Raw genomic sequence first — 25,194 nt, 5'->3', positions numbered from 1 at the left:
CGTCCAACACCACCATCCACTACCATTGTCCCCTCCATACACCAGCCGCCCCCCCCCCCCCCCCCGAAAAGAGAGAGAAAGACCCTCACCTTCACAACTCCGGACATCCCCAGGAACGAGAGTCAGGCTTTGCATACACCATCAAGCAGCCTGCAGTCTTTCCCACCTGGTCCCCATGCTGCTTGTGTCCCTTCTTCCGTCTCTTCTTCCAGGGGGCAGTGCTGCCCCCCCTGAAAAATGCCGCCCTAGGCAAATGCCTTGTTTGCCATGTGGTAGATACGCCCCTGTGCACATAAAGACTGTAATCAGCGTTTTTTGGCTGGAAAAAAACCCCAGAACTAGTGGGTTTCTAAAGGAGTGTTTTAGCTGTAAAAGTTGAAAAACGTGGCAAAACACAGTAAAATGCCACAAACCGGGTTTTTTTTTTTGACTTTTAAAAAAAAAATTTTTCTAAAAAAACAAAACGCTAAAGCACGCAAACGCAGAAAAACACAACAAAAATGCAAAAAGCTGAAAAACTCCTGTTTTTAACGTGACTTTACACAGCTAACGTTACCAGCGTTATCAATACGCCCCGTGTGCATGGAGCCATACAGTGATCAATGCTAATAAAAAGCACTGACAGTGTACTAATGGCACTGGACAGAAAGGGGTTAATGTGAGGGGCGATCAAAGGGTTAACTGTGTGCTGTGTGTGTTTTGCTGTGTAAGCACACTGCTTTGTATGGCTCTGCTGTGCAGAGCCATACAAAACAGCATGCTGGTTCTGACAGGGGAGAGAACTGTGTTGTCTACATATAGACCTCTCCCCTGTCAGTGTTCCTCAGCGATCGCCGGGCGCCGGAGGGGAATCTCTGTCTGGGACCTGGGTGGATCAAAGGGTTAACTGTGTGCTGTGTGTGTTTTACTAGGGAGACATGCCGTGCAGAGCCATACAAAGCAGCCTGTTTGTGCTGACAGGGGAGAGATCTGTGATGTTTACATACAGATCTCTCCCCTGTCAGTGTTCCTCGGCGATCTCCGGCTGCCGGTGAGGAATCTCTGTCTGGGACCTGGGTCGATCAAAGGGTTAACTGTGTGCTGTGTTTTACTAGGGAGACATGCCGTGCAGAGCCATACAAAGCAGCCTGTTTGTGCTGACAGGGGAGAGATCCGTGTTGTTTACATACAGACCTCTCCCCCGTCAGCTCCTCTGATGATCACTGAGTCCCAGCTGAGAATCGGCAGCTGGGACCTGGTGATTGACATGCCGAGGAGCCAACAGCAGCGCTAATAGGGACCCGGAAAAACAAAATCACACACACACACATATATATATATTTATACACGTGATTTTGCACATCCCTGCCGCCCTGTAGCAGTACTTCTGCTATAGGGCGATCGGGAAGAGGTTAAACAACGCCCACGTTGCGCCGTGACACTCTTCACGCGCCACATTTTAATTTTTTTTAACGATCGATGCCTAGTGCCCACTTTTGATCTTGCACACGGGCCCATTGATTTCATGATACGCCCCTGAGCTATACGCAATTGTTTTGCTGTCATTTCTATTTTAGACTGGATGGGTTGTCCTACAAGGCCAGGGTTCACATATACGTTGAGCCCAGGTTCACATATCTGCGGTGCGGTATATCGCATGTGATTCGCACAGGAACCGCACCGCATTCCTGTGCAAATCACATGCGATTTGTTTGCGGTGCGACTGGAGCCATACATTTTGCACCGCAGCCGCACCAAAAACGTGCAGGACCCTTTTTTGGGTCCGCACTAGATTCGGATCGCATGGGTATTCACAACTATGCGATCCGATTCTGCACATCGTACCGCGTTTTGCGAACCGCTTTTGGGGTGTTGTTAACCTAATAGACACTCCCGCATCGGTTCGCATGAACGGGGTGCGATTCTGATGTTGTGCGGAATTCACACAGAAAACGCTGCAAATTCCGCACCACATCAGTGTGAACCCGGGGCTAAGGCACAGAAATGATCCACGATGAACTGAATTGATTAAAAGTCATACAAAGAAACAGATGCAGGCGGTGAAGAAACGCTCAGACGTTTACAGAGCTGAGATCCTGTCCTGTGCACAGATTTACAGCCGAAGGATATTGTCCGTGTGATGTCACTGCGGGTAAATTGCGCCCGGTTTTGTTTCGGAATACAATAAGGGGAAGGGGTTTGCGAGAGGATCCTTGAATAACCCAGGGATACCAGGACTCGAGAAGAATGACGGGTCTGAACATTTACTACTTTCCTGCCTTCTTCTTCCTACCAATGTGCCAACTTCACATCCTTTAGGCTGTGTATCCCTAATAAAGGCAAGCATGTTTCCAGCCGACACTGACGCCAATGCTCCTGTGTGTTGGCAGACAGGAAAACGAGTAAGTACTAAAAAAAAAAAACAAAAAAAAAAACAAAAACAAAACACCGCGCTATTCTTAAACCCTAAATGATTAAAGAAACAAAAAAATTGAATAAGAAAAAGAAAAAAAAAAGTTATAAAAAAGAAAATAGTGTTTTACAGATACCTATTGACTAGAATATGTATCGCATGAAAAAAAAATAAAGCTTAGATGATCAAAGCAAAATCAACTGAAATACAGGCGTACCTCGGTTTACGATTACCTTGGTTAACGAATTTTGAAAATAATGCCTCGGTTTACGAAACAAAAAAAAACACCGCGCTATTTTTAAACCCTAAATGATTAAAGAAACAAAAAAAAATTGAAGAAAAATAAAAAAAAAAGTTAAAAAAAATATATATATAGTGTTTTACAGATACCTATTGACTAGAATATGTATCGCATAAAAAAACAAAAAATAGCTTAGATGATCAAAGCAAAATCAACTGAAATACAGGCGTACCTCGGTTTACGAACGCCTCGGTTAACGAATTTTGAAAATAATGCCTCGGTTCAAAACAAATGTGTGTATACTAAAATCAGAGACCCCAGAGAATGAAATCGCGGCAGTTCCAATGTTTTATGTCGCATGATATTACCACAAAATGTCAGTAAAACCTACAAGTAAGTTCATTTTAGGGCACAAAAAGCAATAAATGACAATATTTTGTGTGAAATATAAAAGCCGAGGTCGCAGCGAGTAAATAGATCTCCAACATGTCAGACCTTACATTTGTGTGCGCTTGTGAAATGGCGAGAAGCGTCAGCCCCCCGTATTCTCTATAGGTGACACTTCTAAAGCCCCTCTTAGGACATCAGTATAGTGTACGGAGGGGGTCTGCTGCTAGAATCATCGCTCTCATCCTGCAGTGCGCGGCGATATGTCACATGTGTATCTCCATCAACGTTTTCATGCGTAGGCGCCCCGGTGTGTGTTTTTACGTTTCTATGTGCGTATATGTGGGGGGGAGCTCAATTTTTTGGGGGGTTGTGCTTGGGTGTAACTTTCATTTTCTAAAATTAGAAAAAAAAACCTTTTTTTTTTTTTAATTCTTTTTTTTTCATCACATAGGGGACCTCTGTGATGATTTTTGGTGACAGGTTCTCTTTATTGAGACATCCGAGGTCTGAAAGACCCCCAATGCCCCCCCTGTGCTCCCCCCACATCGCACCACATTACATTCTTTCCTGGCTTCCATGGCCGGGAATCTCTCAACGGGGACCCGGAAGTGACATCATAACGTCACTTCGGAATCAGGACAAGAAGGGGAGGGGACGTGTCCGCTCTCCTCCCTCCCCTCTAGCTGATGGCGGTGAGCCGGTCCTGGGCCCCCAGATGGGCAAGCAGAGCCCGCAAGACCTCACGGGGGGGAGGCTGGCACTGTGTAGCAGCAATCAGCGGCAGCGCTGCCACCCGAATGCTGCCACCTGACAGGTGAGCCCGCTGTTTGCCCGCAGAAGGGATGAAGGTTGAAAAAAACGACCTGCCCGGCACCCAGAACTACATATCCCGGCATCGGGTGATAGGAATTCAACATCCCTGCTGATGTAAGGTGGGAGGAGCTCAGATGTAAGCGATGTGTCATGATTGGATATAATAACAAGGCGGAGACATGATAGAAAAGGGGGCGTGGCTCTTGTTTTCCAATAATATACTGGAGAGGGAAATGTATAGAAATGGAATACAATGTATCTAATGTACTTCCCAGACGAAGATCTCCCCCATACCCCTCCCCCACAGAGACCTCCAACCAATCACAGCCTCTCCAGCAGCTTCTCGTTGCTTTTTGGAGATTATTTGTTTTTTTTTTGTTTTTTGTTTTTTAAAAATATATTCCAACACAAAATGTATTTTATTTTCTGTTTGATTCAGATTCCTGTGTGACTGCGGAGGGGAGGGCGCAGCTCCGAACTTGGGGTGACCCCGCCTCCAGGGCGGCCATGATTGTGGGGAGTCCGAAGAGCGATATTGGGGAGGAATGCTGGCGTGATGTGACGTGATGTGACGTGGTGTGATGTGACGTGATGTGAAGTGGTGTGATGTGGCGTGGTGTGATGTGATGTGACGTGGTGTGATGTGACGGGATGTGACGTGATGTGACGTGGTGTGATGTGGCGTGGTGTGACGTGACGTGGTGTGATGTGGCGTGGTGTGATGTGACGTGATGTGATGTGACGTGGTGTGGTGTGATGTGATGTGGCGTGGTGTGATGTGACGTGGTGTGATGTGACGTGGTGTGATGTGACGTGATGTGGTGTGACGTGGCGTGGTGTGATGTGACGTGACGTGGTGTGATGTGGCGTGGTGTGATGTGGCGTGGTGTGATGTGACGTGATGTGGCGTGGTGTGATGTGACGTGGTGTGATGTGACGTAGTGTGATGTGACGTGGCGTGGTGTGATGTGGCGTGGTGTGATGTGACGTGGTGTGATGTGACCTGGTGTGGTGTGATGTGACGTGGTGTGATGTGATGTGATATGGTGTGATGTGATGTGACGTGGTGTGATGTGATATGGTGTGATGTGACGTGGTGTCATGTGATGTGACGTGGTGTGATGTGACGTGGTGTGATGTGGCGTAGTGTTATGTGGTGTGATGTGACGTGGTGTGATGTGATGTGACGTGGTGTGATGTGATGTGACGTGGTGTGATGTGACGTGGTGAGATGTGATGTGGCGTGGTGTGATGTGACGTGGTGTGATGTGACGTGGTGTGATGTGATGTGACGTGATGTGACGTGATGTGACGTGGTGTGATGTGACGTGGTGTGATGTGACGTGGTGTGGTGTGATGTGATGTGACGTGGTGTGATGTGATGTGACGTGGTGTGATGTGATGTGACGTGGTGTGATATGATGTGACGTGGTGTGATGTGGCGTGGTGTGATGTGACGTGACGTGGTGTGATGTGGCGTGACGTGGTGTGATGTGACGTGATGTGACGTGGTGTGATGTGGTGTGATGTGATGTGATGTGGCGTGGTGTGATGTGACGTGGTGTGATGTGATGTGGCGCGGCGTTGGGCTTGGCTGTCTGGTGAGTTTTTTAGTAAGATTGGTCCCGCAGTTACAGGTCCCAGAAGGCAGCAGGCCAAGAGGGGGGTGAACTTCCACTTGGATCCCCTAGGTGTCGCAGTGCTTTCCCCCAGTGCCCCTTATCCAGGTTCTAGCACTGTGACTCCAGCTCCTGCAATATGGAGCCCATGCTGGGTGTGGCGTGTGGTTGCCCATGGCAACAGCGTCGAGGCCGGTCCTGCAGTCCATGTACAGCGAATGCTGCCTACTGAGCATTATAGCAAACTTAAAGCGGAACTAAACCCTCCTGTGCTTCACAGCCAAGGAAGCTGCCATCTTAGCCTCCCTGTGCCAGGGTGCTGCACATGTGATCAGTTATGTCACCGCCCATTTGATGGCTTGACAGTTCAGTTGAGGGCACAAACAACTGTGACCGTTGTCATTCACAGCATGCCTTGAATGCAACCATTTTGGGTAACATGTAAATCAATGGGTGTACTGCCCCTTTAACCTCTCCTCTACCAAGGTCTTGGTATATGAGGGGTTAAAAACCGTCATGGCTGCTATTTCAGCTTCACCTGGGGGAGGGCCAACTCTCCTAGCAACCAGGGAGGTGGAGCTGCAGGGGAGGTGTGGCTCAGCGTCCCCATACAGGTATGTGTGAGTTGCTGCCTGTCGGGAGTCACCAGGAGAGGAGCTCCTTGATGGGAAGTCGGCCGGTTCCTTGGTATGCGGTCAGTGGGGGTCATGGTATGGTGAGTACCGCAGGTGATGATGTCGGCTTTATCTGCAGGGCCGGTTCCCACTACAAGCATGTCTGCCGTCTCCCCCGGCAATAGTAAGCCGGTTCCTGTTATGCCTGCAAGGGGGCGCTAAGGAGCATGAGAGGCCTGCTGCTATTCTGCCTTATGACCCCATTGGTGGAAAGGCAGAATCAAGTGGAACAAGGGGATTGGACAGATCCCTCCCAATCCCAGCACACTCCAATGAAGGTGGGCAGTGGGAAGACCGCCATTAGATGGTGGAACTGCTAAGACAACAGACTGGCAGTAAGACTGTCCGCTGTGAAGTGGGGTGACCCCAGCTGGGAGACCCGCTGTAGATCCTGAGAGAGTCTTACCTCTGTACAACGCCCTGTGTGGCGGGGAGGCAAGAACTAGAAATATCCGTGCGATCCGGATGTCGGTGACTGATGGTGGAAATGTCAATGTGAAGATCGCTGCTGCTGGGAAAACACCGGGGTCAGACCAAATGCTGAGGTGAGGGTGGTGGGGGTGACCACTGACAAAGACGTATCATCCCCCCTGGCAATCGTATCTAAGGCGGTAGAGGTGTCCTTGGAATCCTCCAGGTCAGAGCCAGAGGTTACCCGGGATAACTGTGGCGCCGCCCTGGTGGGTGAGAGTATTTCCACCAAGAAATGTGAAAGTCTTTCTATGTATTTTTGAAGAGCCAGAAGCTCCTAGTTATGAGACGGTGTGACAGCCGTCCGCCATTGAGGAAGGTACTGGTGGGGTCAATGGAGATGTGGATGTGTCTATAGGTGAGGTGTGTGAAACAGACATTTTCCCTGGCAGGGCGGTGGAGAGGGTCAAGGTAGCCGAGAGGACTATAGTAGATATGACGCAATGCTCTGGGAGAGCACCGCGCTATTGTGGCCCCTGAAGACGAGATGGCCTCTGGGGAGGTCCTTTAAGGCCCGGTTCACACCTATGCGTTTTCTTAGTGTGTCTTGCAGAAACGCAGTACAGTCCGTGTAACATGGTTTCCTATGGGACGCATTCACATCTATGATCTTTCAGACGCAGCGTTTCTGGAAAGGGTCAGAGACTTTTTGTTTTCATGCAGCAGATTGCATTTTTGGTGCAATCGACTTCAATGGAAGCGCACCAAAAACACAAGTGTTGCATTATTTCTCCATTTTCTGGACAGAAAGTATTGAGTGCAACTTTGATGCGACTTTACACTCTCTGGTACTCAAAGTCGCATCAAAGTAGTGCAGCAACCTTTTCAAAGTGACTTTGAAAAGGTTCCTGCACTACTTTGATGCGACTTTGAGTGCCAGAGAGTGTAAAGTCGCTCCAAAGTCACACTCAATCATTTCCTATTGAAAAGAAAAACCGCAAAATGTTAAAAAATGCAGAATGTACAGGAAAACGCTCCATAACAATGCATCAATCACACCACGCGTAGGCGTGAGCCAGGCCTTAAGCATTTCACTGCCAGACACATGTTTAAAAAATAATTTTTGTCCCAAAGATTAGTTCAAACCCCCAAATGTTATATATTTTCTGAAAGCAGACACCCTGGAGAATAAAATGGTGGAGGCTCCAATGTTTTATGTCACACATATTTATCAGGTGTAAATTTTCAGTAAAAAATATATTTAAGTTAATTTGAGTGCATATAATATATTATTTTATACAATATTTTAATAAAATATAAAAACTGAGGTTACACCGAGTAGATAGATACCCAATATGTCAAGTTTTAACCACTTCAATACCGGGAACTTATTCCCCCTTCCTGCCCAGGCCATTTTTCAGCGCTGTCGAACTTTGAATGACAATTGCGCGGTCATGCAACACTGTACCCATATGAAATTTTTATCATTTTTTTTCACACAAATAGAGCTTTCTGTGGTGTATTTAATCACCACTGAGTTTTTTATTTTTTACAAAATAAAACAAAAAGCACCTGAAACGTTTGAAAAAAAAATGCACTTTTCTTCGTTTCTGTTATAAAATTTTGCAAATAAATAACGTTTCTTTATAAATTTAGGTCAAAATATATTCTGCTACATTTCTTTGGTGAAAATAATAAAAATAATAATAATAATAATAATTTTCTATTTTTTTTTTTAATTTTTTATTACATTATTTTTTCTTTTTTTTACTATTTTTTTTTCAACATACTGTGACCAAAGCAATGCATTGTTACCATAGTAACATGGAACTACTCTGGGCAAGTGATCAGGATTTTCCTTTTTTTTTTTTTTTTAACACATTATGATTGCTAATACCGATGTATTTCATTGATATTTGCAATCATTGTTACTGAATGAGACGGATTCATTCAGTCTTTTGTTGTGATTAGCTGTGATTGGGCAACGCTGATCACATGGTACAGATGGGCTGTGAATGGCCCTGTCTGTATCATGTGACTGCTTTGATCAATCACATCTAACAACATAATTGTATACAATGAATGGCATGACAGGAAGCCGTCCATTGTATACAATTGATATGTGATCTGCTGTGATTGGTCACGGCGGTCACATGACACTGGCAACGGGCCGGTGTAGTGATATGTCATCGGTTGTGTCCCGTGGACACAGCCGATGACAGATCGCGCCCCCGCAGCTGCATGCACGGCTTGTTTTGACAGGACATCATATGACGCCCAGTCACAACGGTGAGTGTCCCGCCCGCCCTCTCCTGCTATAGGCCGGGTGGGAAGGTGTTAAAATGGTGTGCGCCAGTAAGATGATGAAATTCAATATCTTATATTTTCTGTTGGTGACGATTTAAAAGCCCCTACAGGTCATCAGTTAGAGATAAATGTGAATAATAGGCCTAGAATTATTGCTCTCACTCCGATGTGCACGACAATAAGTAATGTGTAGCGCAAGCAATGTATTCGTACATAGCCATCCCCAATAGGTGCGTTTGCATTTGTTTTTGTGGGCGGGGCAGGGCAGGATCCGCTTTTTTTGGGGAGGGTTTTAAGTGCTTGGGTGTAACTTTATTTTTTGACACTTTTTTTCCTTCAAACTTTATTTTTATCAACAAAACAAATTTGCAACAGGTTCTCTTTATTAAACTCGGAATAGACCCTCTGCGCTCTGTTATAACCTTTTGTAGCAAACTTTGCACAAAATAGGGATTTTTAGTTCACACATATTGCAATACATGTTTAAGCCGGCCAGTCCCTACTCTACTCTGCAAAATACTTACCTGCTTACGTCAGTAGATATAGTGCCTGTATGCAGCAAATAGACACAATCTGTAGTACGGTCACAGGTTCAGGTCTGGTCACTGACCTGCAGTGTGCAATAGAAATAGGTTATACCTGTGTGCTCAAATCCAAACACTTTATACATATATATAACCTATCAGGTGTAAAAGTGACCATATGATAACCCGAAAAATTCTGGATTCCGCTGCACACTATGTACCCTTTCTAGCAAACTTTGCAATAAAAAAACAGGGATTTTTAGTTCACATACATTGCAATATGTGTTTAAGCCGGCCAACTGCGTCAAAGTAATCCCTCTCTGGCCAGTCCCTACGCTACTCTGCAAAATGCAGATTCCTTAAATAAAATCCCTAAAACTATAAAGTATAAATCACATAGACAATTTGTATTCCCCATTTCCCTACACTCTGTACTCCCTGCATCCTCCATTTTCCTGCATTCTGCACCCCCTGCGTCCCCTATTACAGCTCACTCTACAACCCCTGCATTCCCTTATTACAGCTCAATCTACACCTCCTGCATCCATCTTCACCTGGAGGAGTAAGTATGTGAGAACCGTGCTACCCTGAGACGGTCTGACTCCACCACTGTGAGGTGGTCATTCTTTCCAGTGACCAACAATGTAAGGGGCATCCTTCCCACTGACCCCCTGATGAATATAATTTCACAAGGGGTTCCCTAGGACTTGAAAATAACTTCCCCGGGGGAAAAAGGTTGAGGGAGGGTGATATACTGTGCAGTTTTGGCACATGAAAAGAATGGACAATTGCACAGGGCCCATAAATGCACACCATTCCTATGTAATGTGTGTGAGCAGCCCTGATTTGTTACCAGCTCTTGCCAAGCTGGCCATACCCTCCTAGAACAGTGACTTCACTAAATGGGGTGCTAACCCCTGCTTACACATGGCCTTTACCGCCATCATTTGACTAATATACAGAGACTAGACTTTTGGTGTCTTTCCCATCACCATCCCATGTCCTAAGGGTGGTATAATGGTGACATATGGGGTGAGATTCCCCACCCTGCTGTCATTCATCATTGCATTCATTAACAAATCGAGAAAGGAAAATAATCCTTCCCATACAAAAGATAATTAAGGTATAACCAATTTTTTGGAAGTGAAATCTTTACAAGGAAATTATTGTAGACCTTCAGACAACGTTGGAGGTCTATCATTGTTATCCTCTGACTCCTTAGAGGTAAGACCTTTTCAAACCCCTAAACCTTCGGATGATTCAGAGGAAGGCAAAAAATCCCCACAGTCAGATGGGCTTCAAAGGGGAAAAAATTCCTTCCTGACCCCCTAAGGCAGTCGGAAAATCCCTGAATCATCGGTTTAGGATGACCAGTTCATCATCCTATATATCTATGGCAAATCAATCATTGTTATCCTCTGACTCCTCAGAGGTAATGCCTTTTTAGACCCCTAAATCTTCGGATGATTTCGAGGAAGGCAAAAAAAACCTTCAGTTAGTTGGGCTCCAGAAGGGGAAAAAAATCATTCCTAAGCCCCTAAAGCGGTTGGATAATCCCTGAATCATTGGTCTAGGGTGACCAGTTCATCATCTATCTATGGGAAATCAGTCATTGTTATCCTCTGACTCCTCAGAGGTAATGCCTGTTCAGAGTAAGGCAAAAACACCCTCAGTCAGATGAGCTCCGGAAGGGGAAAAAAACATTCCTGACCCCCTAGGGTGTTGAGATTATCCCTGAATCACCGGTCTAGGATGACCAGTTCATCCATCCATCTATCTATCTATCTATCTATCTATCTATCTATGAGAGATCAGTCATTGTTATCCTCTGACTCCTCAGAGGTAATGCCTGTTCAGAGGAAGGCAAAAACACCCTCAGTCAGATGAGCTCCAGAAGGGGAAAAAAACATTCCTGACCCCCTAGGATGTTGAGATAATCCCTGAATCACCGGTCTGGGATGACCAGTTCATCCATCCATCTATCTATCTATCTATCTATCTATCTATCTATCTATCTATCTATAAGAGATCACTCATTGTTATCCTCTGACTCTTCAGAGTTAAGACCTTTTAATACCCCTAAACCTTCGGATTGTTCAGAGGGCGAAAAACCCCCTCAGTCAGATGGGCTCCAAAGGGGAAAAAAATTCCTGACCACCTAAGGCGGTCGGATGATCCCTGAATCATCGGTTTAGGATGACCAGTTCATCATCCTATATATCTATGGCAAGTCAGTCATTGTTATCCTCTGACTCCTCAGAGGTAATGCCTGTTCAGAGGAAGGCAAAAACACCCTCAGATGAGCTCCAGAAGGGGAAAAAAACATTCCTGACCCCCTAGGGTGTTGAGATAATCCCTGAATCACCGGTCTAGGACGACCAGTTAATCCATCCATCTATCTATCTATCTATGAGAGATCAGTCATTTTTATCCTCTGACTCTTCAGAGTTAAGACCTTTTAATACCCCTAAACCTTCGGATGGTTCAGAGGGCAAAAAATCCCCTCAGTCAGATGAGCTCCAAAGGGGAAAAAAATTCCTTCCTGACCTCCTAAGGCGGTTGGATAATCCCTGAATCATCGGTTTAGGATGACCAGTTCATCATCTATCTATCTATGAGAGATCAGTCATTGTTATCCTCTGACTCCTCAGAGGTAAGTCCATTTTAGGCCCCTAAATCTTCAGATGATTCAGAGGAAGGTGAAAAATACCCTCAGCCAGATGGCAGCTGGATGATCCCTGAATCATCGGTCCAGGATGACCAGTTCATCTCCCTGTAGAATGCTTGTCTTTCTATACCATCCAAGACAATCTAGATGAGAACATACATTCTATTATCACCAACATGGAGTCTCGGATTGTTAGACTCTGAAGGATCTACAAACATCTGATGTGACATTTATTTTACAGGGACAAAGTCAGACAGAGCTGAGCACACGCTGCCGCTGGGACACTTCACTTTGCAGCTGCTGCATTATTAACTCAATGTGCAGAGTTTGACCGTGGTACCACCTGTCAGACTCGCCCACTGAGCCGAAGGCTCCACCAGTGGGTCCCACCGAGCTCCAGTATAACCAGCCTACCTCCACCAGTGGTCCTACCGAGCTCCAGTGTGTCCCGCCTACCTCCACCAGTGGTCCTACCGAGCTCCAGTGTGTCCCGCCTACCTCCACCAGTGGTCCTACCGAGCTCCAGTGTGTCCCGCCTACCTCCACCAGTGGGTTCCACCGAGCTCCAGTATAACCAGCCTACCTCCACCAGTGGTCCTACCGAGCTCCAGTGTGTCCCGCCTACCTCCACCAGTGGGTCCCACCGAGCTCCAGTATAACCAGCCTACCTCCACCAGTGGTCCTACCGAGCTCCAGTGTGTCCCGCCTACCTCCACCAGTGGGTCCCACCGAGCTCCAGTATAACCAGCCTACCTCCACCAGTGGTCCTACCAAGCTCGAGTGTGTCCCGCCTACCTCCACCAGTGGGTCCCACCGAGCTCCAGTATAACCAGCCTACCTCCACCAGTGGTCCTACCGAGCTCCAGTGTGCCCCGCCTACCTCCACCAGTGGGTCCCACCGAGCTCCAGTATAACCAGCCTACCTCCACCAGTGGGTCCCACTGAGCTGCAGTGTGTCCCGCCTACCTCCACCAGTGGGTCCCACCGAGCTGCAGTGTGTCCCGCCTACCTCCACCAGTGGGTCCCACCGAGCTCCAGTATAACCAGCCTACCTCCACCAGTGGGTCCCACTGAGCTGCAGTGTGTCCCGCCTACCTCCACCAGTGGGTCCCACCGAGCTGCAGTGTGTCCCGCCTACCTCCACCAGTGGGTCCCACTGAGCTCAAGTGTGTCCCGCCTACCTCCACCAATGGGTCCAACCGAGCTCCACTGTGTCCCGCCTACCTCCACCAGTGGGTCCCACGAGCTCCAGTATAACCAGCCTACCTCCACCAGTGGTCCTACCGAGCTCAAGTGTGTCCCGCCTACCTCCACCAGTGGGTCCCACCGAGCTCCAGTGCGTCCCGCCTACCTCCACCAATGGGTCCCACCGAGCTCCACTGTGTCCCACCAACCTCCACCAGTGGGTCCCGCCGAGCTCCAGTGAGTCCCACCTACCTCCACCAGTTGGTCCCACCGAGCTGCAGTGTGTCCCGCCTACCTCCACCAGTGGGTCCAACCGAGCTCCAGTGTGTCCCGCCTACCTCCACCAGTGGGTCCCACCAAGCTCCAGTATAACCAGCCTACCTCCACCAGTGGTCCTACCGAGCTCCAGTGTGTCCCGCCTACCTCCACCAATGGGTCCCACCGAGCTGCAATGTGTCCCGCCTACCTCCACCAGTGGGTCCCACCGAGCTCCAGTGTGTCCCGCCTACCTCCACCAATGGGTCCAACCGAGCTCCAGTGTGTCCCACCTACCTCCACCAGTGGGTCCCACCGAGCTCCAGTATAACCAGCCTACCTCCACCAGTGGTCCTACCGAGCTCCAGTGTGTCCCGCCTACCTCCACCAATGGGTTCCACCGAGCTCCACCAGTGGGTCCCACCGAGCTGCAGTGTGTCCCGCCTACCTCCACCAGTGGGTCCCACCGAGCTCCAGTGTGTCCCGCCTACCTCCACCAATGGGTCCAACCGAGCTCCAGTGTTTCCCGCCTACCTCCACCAGTGGGTCCCACCGAGCTCCAGTATAACCAGCCTACCTCCACCAGTGGTCCTACCGAGCTCCAGTGTGTCCCGCCTACCTCCACCAGTGGCTCCCACCAAGCTCCAATGAGTCCCGCCTACCTCCACCAGTGGGTCCCACCGAGTTGCAGTGTGTCCCGCCTACCTCCACCAGTGGGTCCCACCGAGCTTCAGTGTGTCCCGCCTACCTCCACCAATGGGTTCCACCGAGCTCCAGTGTGTCCCGCCTACCTCCGCCAATGGGTCCCACCGAGCGCCAGTGTGTCCCGCCTACCTTCGGTGGGTCCCGCCTACCTCCACCAGTGGGTCTTGCCGAGCTCCAGTGTGTCCTGCCTACCTCCACCAGTGGGTCCTGCCCAGCTCCAGTGTGTCAGTGTGATACACACTGACAAGAAGAGACAGTGCACTACCTGAGCGCTCCACAGTGCCGTGGTGGTTCACTGAGAATTTCAAGCCCACAGCCACAAAGATATTCACAGAATACTGTGAATGAGTGACGCAGCCGGGTGGGCGGAGCCCTGCGCAGCCACTTTTTTTTTTTTTTTACATTGTGACAACTAGGGGGGAAGAATAAGAATCTCTCTTCCCCCTCTCTCTTCCCCCCTCTCTCTCTTCTCTCTCTCTCTCTCCCCCCCCTCTCTCCCCCTTCCTCTCTTCCCCCTATCTCCCTCTTCCCTCTCTCTCCCCCCCTCTCTCTCCCCCTCCCCTCTCTCTCTTCCCCCTCTCTCTCCCCTCTCTCTCTTCCCCCTCTTTTTCCTCCATCCCTCTCTCCCCCCTCTCTCTTCCCCCCCCCTCCCCCCTCTCTCTTCCCCCTCTCTCTATTCCCTCACTCTCTTCCACCTCTCTCTCTCCCCCCTCTCTCTTCCCCCTCTATTCCCTCTCTCTCTTCCCCCTCTCTCTCTTCCCCCTCTCTCTCTTCCCCCTCTCTCTCTTCCCTCTCTCTCTCTTCCCTCTCTCTCTCTAGATGGTTGTAGATCCTTTGGTGTCTAATGATCCAAGGCTCTACTTTGATGATTTTGGCTCCACGTTGCTGTTACCAGTTTTCCAATGGTGGTGATGTGGTCACTGGCGCAGCAGACGCTCGCTCACGAAGGTGAAGCCGTAGAATTTCTGCTGCTCCTCTTGAGTTATTGGCAGCTTGAGTTGAAATGGAATTAATGCATCCATTGGCAGTCCTTCATCCAGACGTTCCTCAGGCATCTGATGTCCTGGTGGAAATGGTGGTGGTGATTTTCCTTCCTCTGTCTTCTTCCAATCCACGCCCATTAAGAATCTGTGCTGTTTGATCTCACATACTAGCCTCATCCGATTCTCTTGGTTTTTGCAAAGGAACTGTAAAGAAGAACAAAATATAATTAAAAACACTGAAACAACCTGAACAATATCTGAACAATAGAAACCCCTTTACAATCCTTACACAGACAACATATAGAACTCCCCTGAACTGCCATTGTCATAAGGAAAAAAATCATGGCAGTTGCAGATTCATAAAAAGATCATTTTTAATACATTCTTCACAACAGATCCTTCCCTTAAGGGATAGTATTGCTATGACCCACATCAATGTGTGTAGGTAAGAATAGCAAATCGTGTTTTCTAAAATCTTATTAAGATATATGTAACCAGGACAGGATTTTGTCCCTTAAAAGATGCAAAAGCGATGTGTGTACTTACTCTTTGCATGATGTCACGGAGGTTGTTGTCTATGTATTGTGGATATTGCGGTTCCATGGTGGTCACTATCCACACTATTTGCTCGATGGTCTCGCCACCTCTAAGAAATGGATGTCTCCTGCACACCATTGCATAGACTATTATTCCCAGGGAGTAATAGTCAGCCATGCCAAAGTATGGATACTTCTGAAGGATCTGTAGAAACATAACAGAGAGAAAGATGGATTAGCTTATTGTCAGGCCAGGCAGAGGACAAAGATGACTCCTTGCTTGTATATGTCATCTATGAAGCCTCCCCGGAGTCCTAAAATTGTTATCAAAACATATCAAACAAAGGCGGAGCTTGTGAATATTGAAGGTGGGGCCTTAGGTCTCTCAGAGATACAAAAGGAAATTGGTTGGAATCTCCCAAATTGAGGGAAATTTCTCTCTTAGAGAATTTTCCCCAAAACAGGTGCCCCCATTGAAGGTTTCTCCTCATGTACTGGTGAAAACTCTAAAACATTTGACCTTCCCTCACTTTCTTTCTCAGTGACAATGGTCACCAATACCGAGAGGGTGAACCTATGTGTCGCCAATGGGGACGCAGACACTTTTATGTAAAGCTGACAGGAGGTCTAACCATTCCCCAAAACAAAAAAACAAAGGTTTTTGTCTACACTTTAACAGTCCCTTTTTAAAGGGGCAGATAAAGGTGTACTGACCCCAATAGCTCAATATTTACAAGCGTTCATCATGTTAAAGAGAAGGAGGAGTACAGCAGGTAGGCAATTCCTGAAGCTTTTTTCCCATTTGTATGTGTGAATTGGATCGGACAGAGCCAGCCATCTACACCCGGTCTCAATGTCCCCTACAAAGCATTTCAGAAATTCCCACATTTTGAGGATATAGCTCCAGCCTGGAAACCCATTGGGAGCAACCAGGGCACCAGTGGAGAAAATCTTCATTTTGTGAAAAGTGAACCCCTCTTTTAACTCTTCTCTATATCTCATAATAACAAACAGTAACTTACTTCTGGCGCCATGTAGATTAGTGTTCCAGCTCCTCCTTGAATCCTCTTGGTCTCTGTGACACCGACGACTGACAAGCCAAAGTCGGCAATTTTGATGTGGCCGGCGTCATCCAAGAGGATATTTTCAGGCTTGATGTCTCTGTGGATGATCTCCTTAGAATGCAGAAACTGCAGACCGCAGTGCATTTCCGCTATGAAATATCTGATGGAGAAAAAGATATATGAATTAGTATCCCAAATCATCCCAAACCAATGAAAGCTAAAGATGAAATGACTTCCCCCTATAGTACATAGGGGTATAGATGTTCAGGGCTCAGGTGAAGGGGCTGACTACTGCCTGTCCTCCGTGGTCAGTCACCCCCGACTCCAGAGTGACCCGGTTATTGATCTTACCTTATGCTGTTAGCAGAAAATGTACTTGAAAGCAAGACATTAAAGAGATCCCCTCTGCTCAGGCACTCCATGACGTAGACAAGATGATTCTGTGTGGAAAGAAGAGATAGAGGTTACATTATAGACATGCAGGATTTCATTTTATGGAGGAATAGACAAAGACACACACACACAATGTAGGAAAACCAGACAGAGAAACTACGTAGGCCGCCATTGTTGGACTATCCTTATTGCAGTGCTAGTTGTGTCTGGCTGTTCTGGCGATCCAATGAATTCATTTCTTTGGTTCACCATCCTGGAAGTCCTATGTAGATCAGTAGGCCTGACTGTCTTGCTGGCTGTGGACTTGTTCTTAGTGACTCAAAGTTTTGAGACCAGAAGCTACCAGGCAACTAGCAATTTCAATAGTAGGTCTGCAATGGCAGCCTCTTAAAATGTGTTTTTTTTAACTAAAACGTCTACTCTGTACAGTTTACCTAACCATCCTCCAGGATTGTAGGAGGCACTCAAGAGATCTGCTCTTACCCATACTGCTTTCCACCCACTACATCTGGAGCCCTCAGGAAAACCTGGTGTGGGACACAAGTGAAACTCCATCCGCCTCTCACAATTCAGCACTTGGTGACTAAGGGACTAACTGTCAGGTGTGAAGACTATCATATGAGGTGGAAGGGGGTTGCTTAGCCTTGTGTATATTTTACTTCCCAAAAAAGTCACCATTTGCATAACAATTTTAGGAGGTCTGGATCAGTAGTGGAGTGCAGTATAGGAAAGAAATGAAGAAATTGAAAGGTGAAAAGACTTACTTTTGTCTGGAATGATGCAAACAGATGTATAACAAGCGGACTCTCCCCGACTGCTTTCAGCACATCGCGTTCTGTGAAAACACTCTTCAAACTACCAGAATCAAGTAATTTTCTCTTTTCCACAAATTTAACCGCCAGTTTCTGGTTCATGGCGGGATGGGAGGCCAACATGACCACCCCGAAGGCCCCCTTTCCAAGGATTTTATAAAAGGTCATTTTTTCTAAGGAGAATACGCAGGACTGGTCCCTGATGGCACTGCCAGAGGGCATCTCATGGTTTGTGCTGCTGATGAATGCAGATAGATTTCTTAATATTGCCCTGTGGCATGCCGAGAGTTCCCGTGATTGGTCATTGATGTCACTTCCGGATGGGATTAGTGGGGCCATCTCATGATTTGCGCTGCTCATGGATGAACATTTCATTCTATAAATACCACTGCGGAATTCAATAAATGAATACAGATCGCTTGATATTTCTCTGGGGCATGACGAGAGTCCCCGTGATTGGTCATTGATGGCACTTTCGGGTGGGATTAGTGGGGCCATCTCATGGTTTGCGCTGATCACGGATGAACATTTCACTCTATAAAATCCATTGGTGAATTCAATGAATGAATACAGATTGCTTGATATTTCTCTGGGGCATGACGAGAGTGAGAGGGACATGCTCCATCTGCTACTGCATTCAGCTGATTTCTTGTCCTCTGTGAATGGACTGTCTTCAGCTTTGCTGTCCTCTGTGAATGGACTGTCTTCAGCTTTGCTGTCCTCAGTGGATCGACTGACTTTGTCCTCCATAGTTGCAGACAGTGCTGTCTCCTGGTCCTCATTGGTTGATGGAGTGACTTTTTCTTCGTCCTCCGTAGTTGTGTCTTGTACAGTATCCTCGTCCTCAGTGGATGGAGTGACAGGCATGTCGTTCTCCTCCATGGGTGAGGCATGTACAGTCTCCTGGTCCTCACTGGTTGATGGAGTTGCTGGAGGTGTTTGTCTGTCCTCCATCATGTAAGGTGTCCTGACGTCGAGATGTTCATCAATTTGTCCTGGAGAGAAAGGAAAACAGTCATTTTTATTCTTGCTCTATACACGCCATTGATATTACACAGAATCTGTACACATGTAGATGGATTGTGTTTTACATATATGTGTCATGAGTATTATGGGAACAATCTGGTGTTACGTGTCGCCGTTTATTAGGACTCTCTATATACATGGACAATATGGGAGTTCTCTGCTCCGGGGGGGGGGGGGGGCGGGTTTGGGAGTCCATTCTCTATTCCCCGACAAGGAAATGTTAAAAATCCCTGTGACATCTCTAGCAGCTACCCCCCATCCCCCCACCTTCCCTGAATCCCCATACCTGACGCTGAACAAAATAAAAAAAATGACTTCTATGAAGCAATCTGACACTGGTATGAACACGTCTTGTTTTTCTGGGTCTCCCCGTAACAGTTTCATTCCCTGGTGATCCTGCCAGTAAGTGTGTTATTTTTTCAAGTTCCTTTATCAGACCAAGCTGTCCAGCAAAATGACGGTTAGAGGGCAGAGACAAACCATTTAACACTGGCAGGGCCCTTTCACACAGGTGGGAAAAAAAAAAAAAAGAAAGTTTGATTTGCATTTTTACCACCTCTGGCAGCCCACCTAAATCCTACCATGGCAGCCAGAAGGGGCGGTACAGACGCCGCAGGTTTGATCGGGATTTATCAACACAAACGTGCCCATTGAGGTCAATAGGATCATCCCACTGCGCTCTGATCACAGCTGTGGCGCCGTATTTCAATACAAAATCCCAATTGGGATTTAAAAAAATAAAAAAAAAAACATACAGGAGGCGGCAGGATCACCTCCCAAATGTACGGAAACCGCCGCTCTACCGCCGCCATTCATAAAAACGGATCTTCTTATATAAACTATAGGGTGAGACGTGGTGCCAGATGTGCTAAAAATAGGTGTGGCCATGGAGACATCGCGCTCAATATAGGGCGTGGCCTAAAGGGTCCTGGGGAAACCATGTCTGAGCCTAATTGCAGAATACACTGCGCATAGATACTGCAGTCACTGGAATATATAATATATTCTATATTGTAACAAATATTTCTAAAGCCAAAACTTGTTCCCCGATTTTTGGGGGAGGAGGGAATAGTAGAACCTCAGTCAGTTTGTTATTGTCATTTGTGTCCCCGTAGAGAGATTTCCCTTCATTTTCTGTTCTGGGGACTCAGCGAAGAAACCTCCCCTGAGTGAGCCCATCCCCCTCCTGGACAGTTGTCACCAGAAGCTGTGTCCCCATCGGGAGATTTCTCCTCTCTTCCTGTCCTGGTGGATCTTCCATCACTTTCTATCCCGGTGAGATCGGTGATCAGGACTGTTAGAGAGGGTGAATCTCGCTAACGGGGACCTGATGGGTTCTAATTCTTCCCCTTCCCTCTTCTATTCAGTGACCCCACTAATGAATGTATATATAGAGGTGACCCCTCCCCCCCCAATGTCTATATACCTGTCTACAGATATACCGTATTCACAGCTCCTGACTATCCATCATGTGGAGGGGAGTCCTAATACAGTGTATATATATATATATATATCGAGAGAGATATACACACATATATTTTTTCTAATGTATATATATATATATGAAAATAAATGTAGATATACAAAACATTTTTTTTCTTATACATAATCTAAAATATTAAATAATAAAAAAAAATATGTGTGTATATATATATATATATATATATATATGAAAAAGGGAAAGAAAAAAAATATATATATCCCTCCCTCCCTGATGTGTCCCTGCATTCTATATCTGATGATCATACTACTTACCTTCTTCTTCTTCTTCATGGATTTTGGGGCGTCGGCGGGGCCAGATCCTACGAAAGGCGGCCCTGACCTTTTCCCCTATTGTCCTGGCTCCTCCCCTCTTAGGGGCGGTCGTTGGAGGCGGTGCCTCTATCCGGTGCTCCTCAGTTAATGAGCGCACACTCAGCAATGCAACGCAATCTTCTTGGTTGGTGTTCAGAAGATTTTTGGCCTTGTAGCCTTTAAATCTCTTGAAGAAAGTCATTGTGAGAGAATTCGCAACGCGGCAGAGAAACCACTTCCGCTTCCTGCTCGTTCGAAGTACTCTCACAGACTGAGCTACCCTTTGTCTCCGCCCCTTGTGGCTTTACCCCTTGGCTCCGCCCCTTGTGGCTTTACCCCTTGGCTCCGCCCCTTGTGGCTTTACCCCTTGGCTCCGCCCCCTGATGACATCACAATGCAACTGAGGTCACATGAGCTTGCTGGCTGGCTGGCTGCCAGACCAGGCTAGTCTATACACAAGAGCCATTGGGCCTTCTATGGGGGTTTATTTAGCAATGATTTGACCAATAAAAGGAATAGGAGACATCTTTGCGGATTTTTTCCCGTTTTCTCCATGTTTTCTGTCTCCAGCCCATCATAAATCCGTGTATTCCTGGCTGTAGACTGCAGTTACACAGCTTTACCAGCAGGAGGACCATTCTATTTTTAGCTCTGTAACTGATCAATTCAAATCTGCTTGCAGCCTGATAATAAGCTCCGCCTACATGACTTAACCCCTCCCCTGCCAGGGCACTTTTACAAGGTTTTGGCACCCATGTTATAATCAGCAGAAATGGCTGTAAACACCCCAAAAAGTATATATTTTCTGAAAGGCGAGGCCCTGCAGAATACAATGGCGGCAGTTTTGATTTTTTATTTTGCATGATATCTGTGCAGTTATTTATCAAACGTAGATTTTTTTAGGGAAAAAATGTATTACACTTTAGTGCAAACAAAACAATTTTATATTCAAAATTTTTTCTTTAACCCCTTCCTGTCCAGGCCAATTTTCAGCTTTCAGCACTATCGCACTTTGAATGACAATTGCGCGGTCATGCAACACTGTACCCATATTAATTTTTTAACATTTTTTTAAGACAGATAAAACTTTATTTTGCTGGTATTTATTCACATCTGGGATTTTTATTGTTTTGCTATGTAAATAAAAAAGTCCAAAAATTTTGAAAAAAAGCATTTTTCTTATAAAATTTTGCAAATAAATAATATTTCATCATAAATCTTGGCCAAAATTTATTCCCTTATCTTTTTAGTAAAAAAAAAAAAATAACTCTAATTATTTTATAACCAAAAATTATAATTTTTAAACATTTTTTCTATTTTTTAAATTATTTATGGGATTTTTTTGTTTTTTTTTTTTACATACTGTCACCCTAGCAGTACAGTGACACCATGGTGACACTGACTTGTGGGGGGTGATGAAGATTTTTTTTATTTTTTTTTTTTACACTGATTGCTGTTACACCCATAAAGGCTGTAAAAGCAATAATTTCTCCTTCTCTCTGGCTGCATTCTTGCAGCCATTGAGAACTACTGTGTGAGCTGTGATTGGTCACAGCTTCTCACATGGTACAAGGCTGTTGTGAATAGCCCTGTACCATGTGATCTCTGTGATCATTCACAGATTTCACACGTAGTAAGCAATGATATCAGAAGTGACATCTTGCTTACTACTCATGTGATCACTGATTGGTCAATCAGTGATCACATGATTGGGACCTCACACAGAGCTTCCGTCCGACGATCGGTGTTCCTCTGTGCGCGCTCCCAGGGAGCTCGCACAAGCAGGGGGCGGGGAGGCCGTTTATAAACATCCACCCGCCCCTGCACTGCCACCCTCCAGCCGGACAGGAGGTGGTTAAATATAATGGATGGGGTTGCGTTGAGTAAACAGATCTCAGTGTGGCGTCTGCGATGATCCCTCCCGTGTGCGGCACAACTGATGTCTACATAAGGGGGGGTCGCCCTACGCTGCGCTTTTCATATCAAGGGTGTGCGATGGCGACATCAGATTGTTTTTATTATTTGTATTTATTTTATATGTATTTTTTTTTTACTTTTAAATTTTTATTTAACTTTATTACAATCACAAGGAGGAGAATATAGACAATTCCAATCTCTCCGACCAGTCCGATCGCTCTCCGACCAATGGCGGACGTGATATTTCGCGGTGCAGACAATGGGGGGGCCGTAATGAAACGTGTCTGAGACTACATTTGTCGCAACTTTATCTCAGCCGGGAGCCAATCCGCTTTTATAGTTTTGTTTTCTGAGCTGCGATGAAAAATTGAATGACAGAAGCTGATTGGTTGCTATGGATAATGGCATATTATTTATTTAATGAATTCCCCCCCATGTGTGTGGGGTCTGCACTGGGGATGAACAGGCAGGAGGGGGCTGTATGTACTGATGATGTATAGGAGGGGGACTCTGCACAGTCCATGGACCACTGTCACATCATGGATATCAGAGAGCCATTCATAGAAGAGAGCAGAAACACAGAGAGACTACAAGAAAATGGCCGCCTGACTATAAACATAGAGCGGCTACAGGAAAATGGCCGCCGCTTAGTGTCTGCTACTATGGTAACTGTGGCCATGTTTGCTCCATACACGATGTATACGGTGTATGTGATCTCCACCGGACTGACACCCTGGAGGGAGAACCGTCAGCGAACATCCGGGGTTTTCATTCTACACCACAGGCTCCGCCCACCATCTTCAGCCTGTAACTGCACCTGGACCCTGGGGAGGAGATTCTGATGGGCATACTAATGTTAGGGGGGACTCTGATGGGGATACTGATGTAAGGGGGGCTCTGATGGGGATACTGATGTAAGGGGGACTCTGATGGGGATACTAATGTAAGTGGGGCTCTGATGGGGATACTAATGTAAGGGGGGCTCTGATGGGGATACTGATGTAAGGGGGACTCTGATGGTGATACTGATGTAAGGGGGGACTCTGATGGGGATACTTATGTAAGGGGGACTCCGATGGGGATACTGATGTAAGGGGGACTCTGATGGTGATACTGATGTAAGGGGGGGGGGAACTCTAATGGTGATACTGGTTACCCGGGACAACTGGGGCGCCGCCCTGGTGGGTGAGAGTATTTCCACCAAGAAATGTGAAAGTCTTTCTGTGTATTTTTGAAGAGCCAGAAGCTCCTAGTTATGAGACGGTGTGACAGCCGTCCGCCATTGAGGAAAGTACTGGTGGGGTCAATGGAGATGTGGATGTGTCTATAGGTGAGGTGTGTGAAACAGACATTGTCCCTGGCAGGGCGGTGGAGAGGGTCAAGGTAGCCGAGAGGACTATAGTAGATATGACGCAACGCTCTGGGGGAGCACCGCGCTATTGTGGCCGCTGAAGACGAGATGGCCTCTGGGGAGGTCCTTTAAGGCCCGGTTCACACCTATGCGTTTTCTTAGTGTGTCTTGCAAAAACGCAGTACAGTCCGTGTAACATGGTTTCCTATGGGACGCATTCACATCTATGATCTTTCAGACGCAGCGTTTCTGGAAAGGGAGACTTTTTGTTTTCATGCAGATTGCATTTTTGGTGCAATAGACTTCAATGGAAGCGCACCAAAAACACAAGTGTTACATTATTTCTCCATTTTCTGGACAGAAAGTATTGAGTGCAACTTTGATGCGACTTTACACTCTCTGGTACTCAAAGTCGCATCAAAGTAGTGCAGCAACCTTTTCAAAGTGACTTTGAGTGCCAGAGAGTGTAAAGTCGCTCCAAAGTCACACTCAATAATTTCCTATTGAAAAGAAAAAACGCAAAATGTTACAAAATGCAGAATGTACAGCAAAACGCTCCATAAAAATGCATCAATCACACCATGCGTAGGCGTGAGCCAGGCCTTAAGCATTTCACTGCCAGACACATGTTTAAAAAATAATTTTTGGCCCGAAGATTAGTCCAAACCCCCAAATGTTATATATTTTCTGAAAGCAGACACCCTGAAGAATAAAATGGTGGAGGCTCCAATGTTTTATGTCACACATATTTATCAGGTGTAAATTTTCAGTAAAAAATATATTTAAGTTAATTTGAGTGCATATAATAGATTATTTTATACAATATTTTAATAAAATATGAAAACTGAGGTTACACCGAGTAGATGGATACCCAACATGTCAAGTTTTAACCACTTCAATACCGGGAACTTATACCCCCTTCCTGCCCAGGCCATTTTTCAGCGCTGTCGAACTTTGAATGACAATTGCGCGGTCATGCAACACTGTACCCATATGAAATTTTTATAATTTTTTTTCACACAAATAGAACTTTCTTTTGGTTGTATTTAATCACCACTGAGTTTTTTATTTTTTACTAAATAAAACAAAAAACACCTGAAACGTTTGAAAAAAAAAATGCACTTTTCTTCGTTT

The sequence above is a fragment of the Staurois parvus genome, unplaced genomic scaffold (genome assembly GCF_062004578.1).
Source record: "Staurois parvus isolate SC_StPar_1 unplaced genomic scaffold, SC_StPar_1.0 ptg000557l, whole genome shotgun sequence".
Taxonomy (NCBI): domain Eukaryota; kingdom Metazoa; phylum Chordata; class Amphibia; order Anura; family Ranidae; genus Staurois; species Staurois parvus.
The sequence above is the reverse complement of the archived record's forward strand: the minus strand, read 5'-3'. Positions refer to the sequence as shown.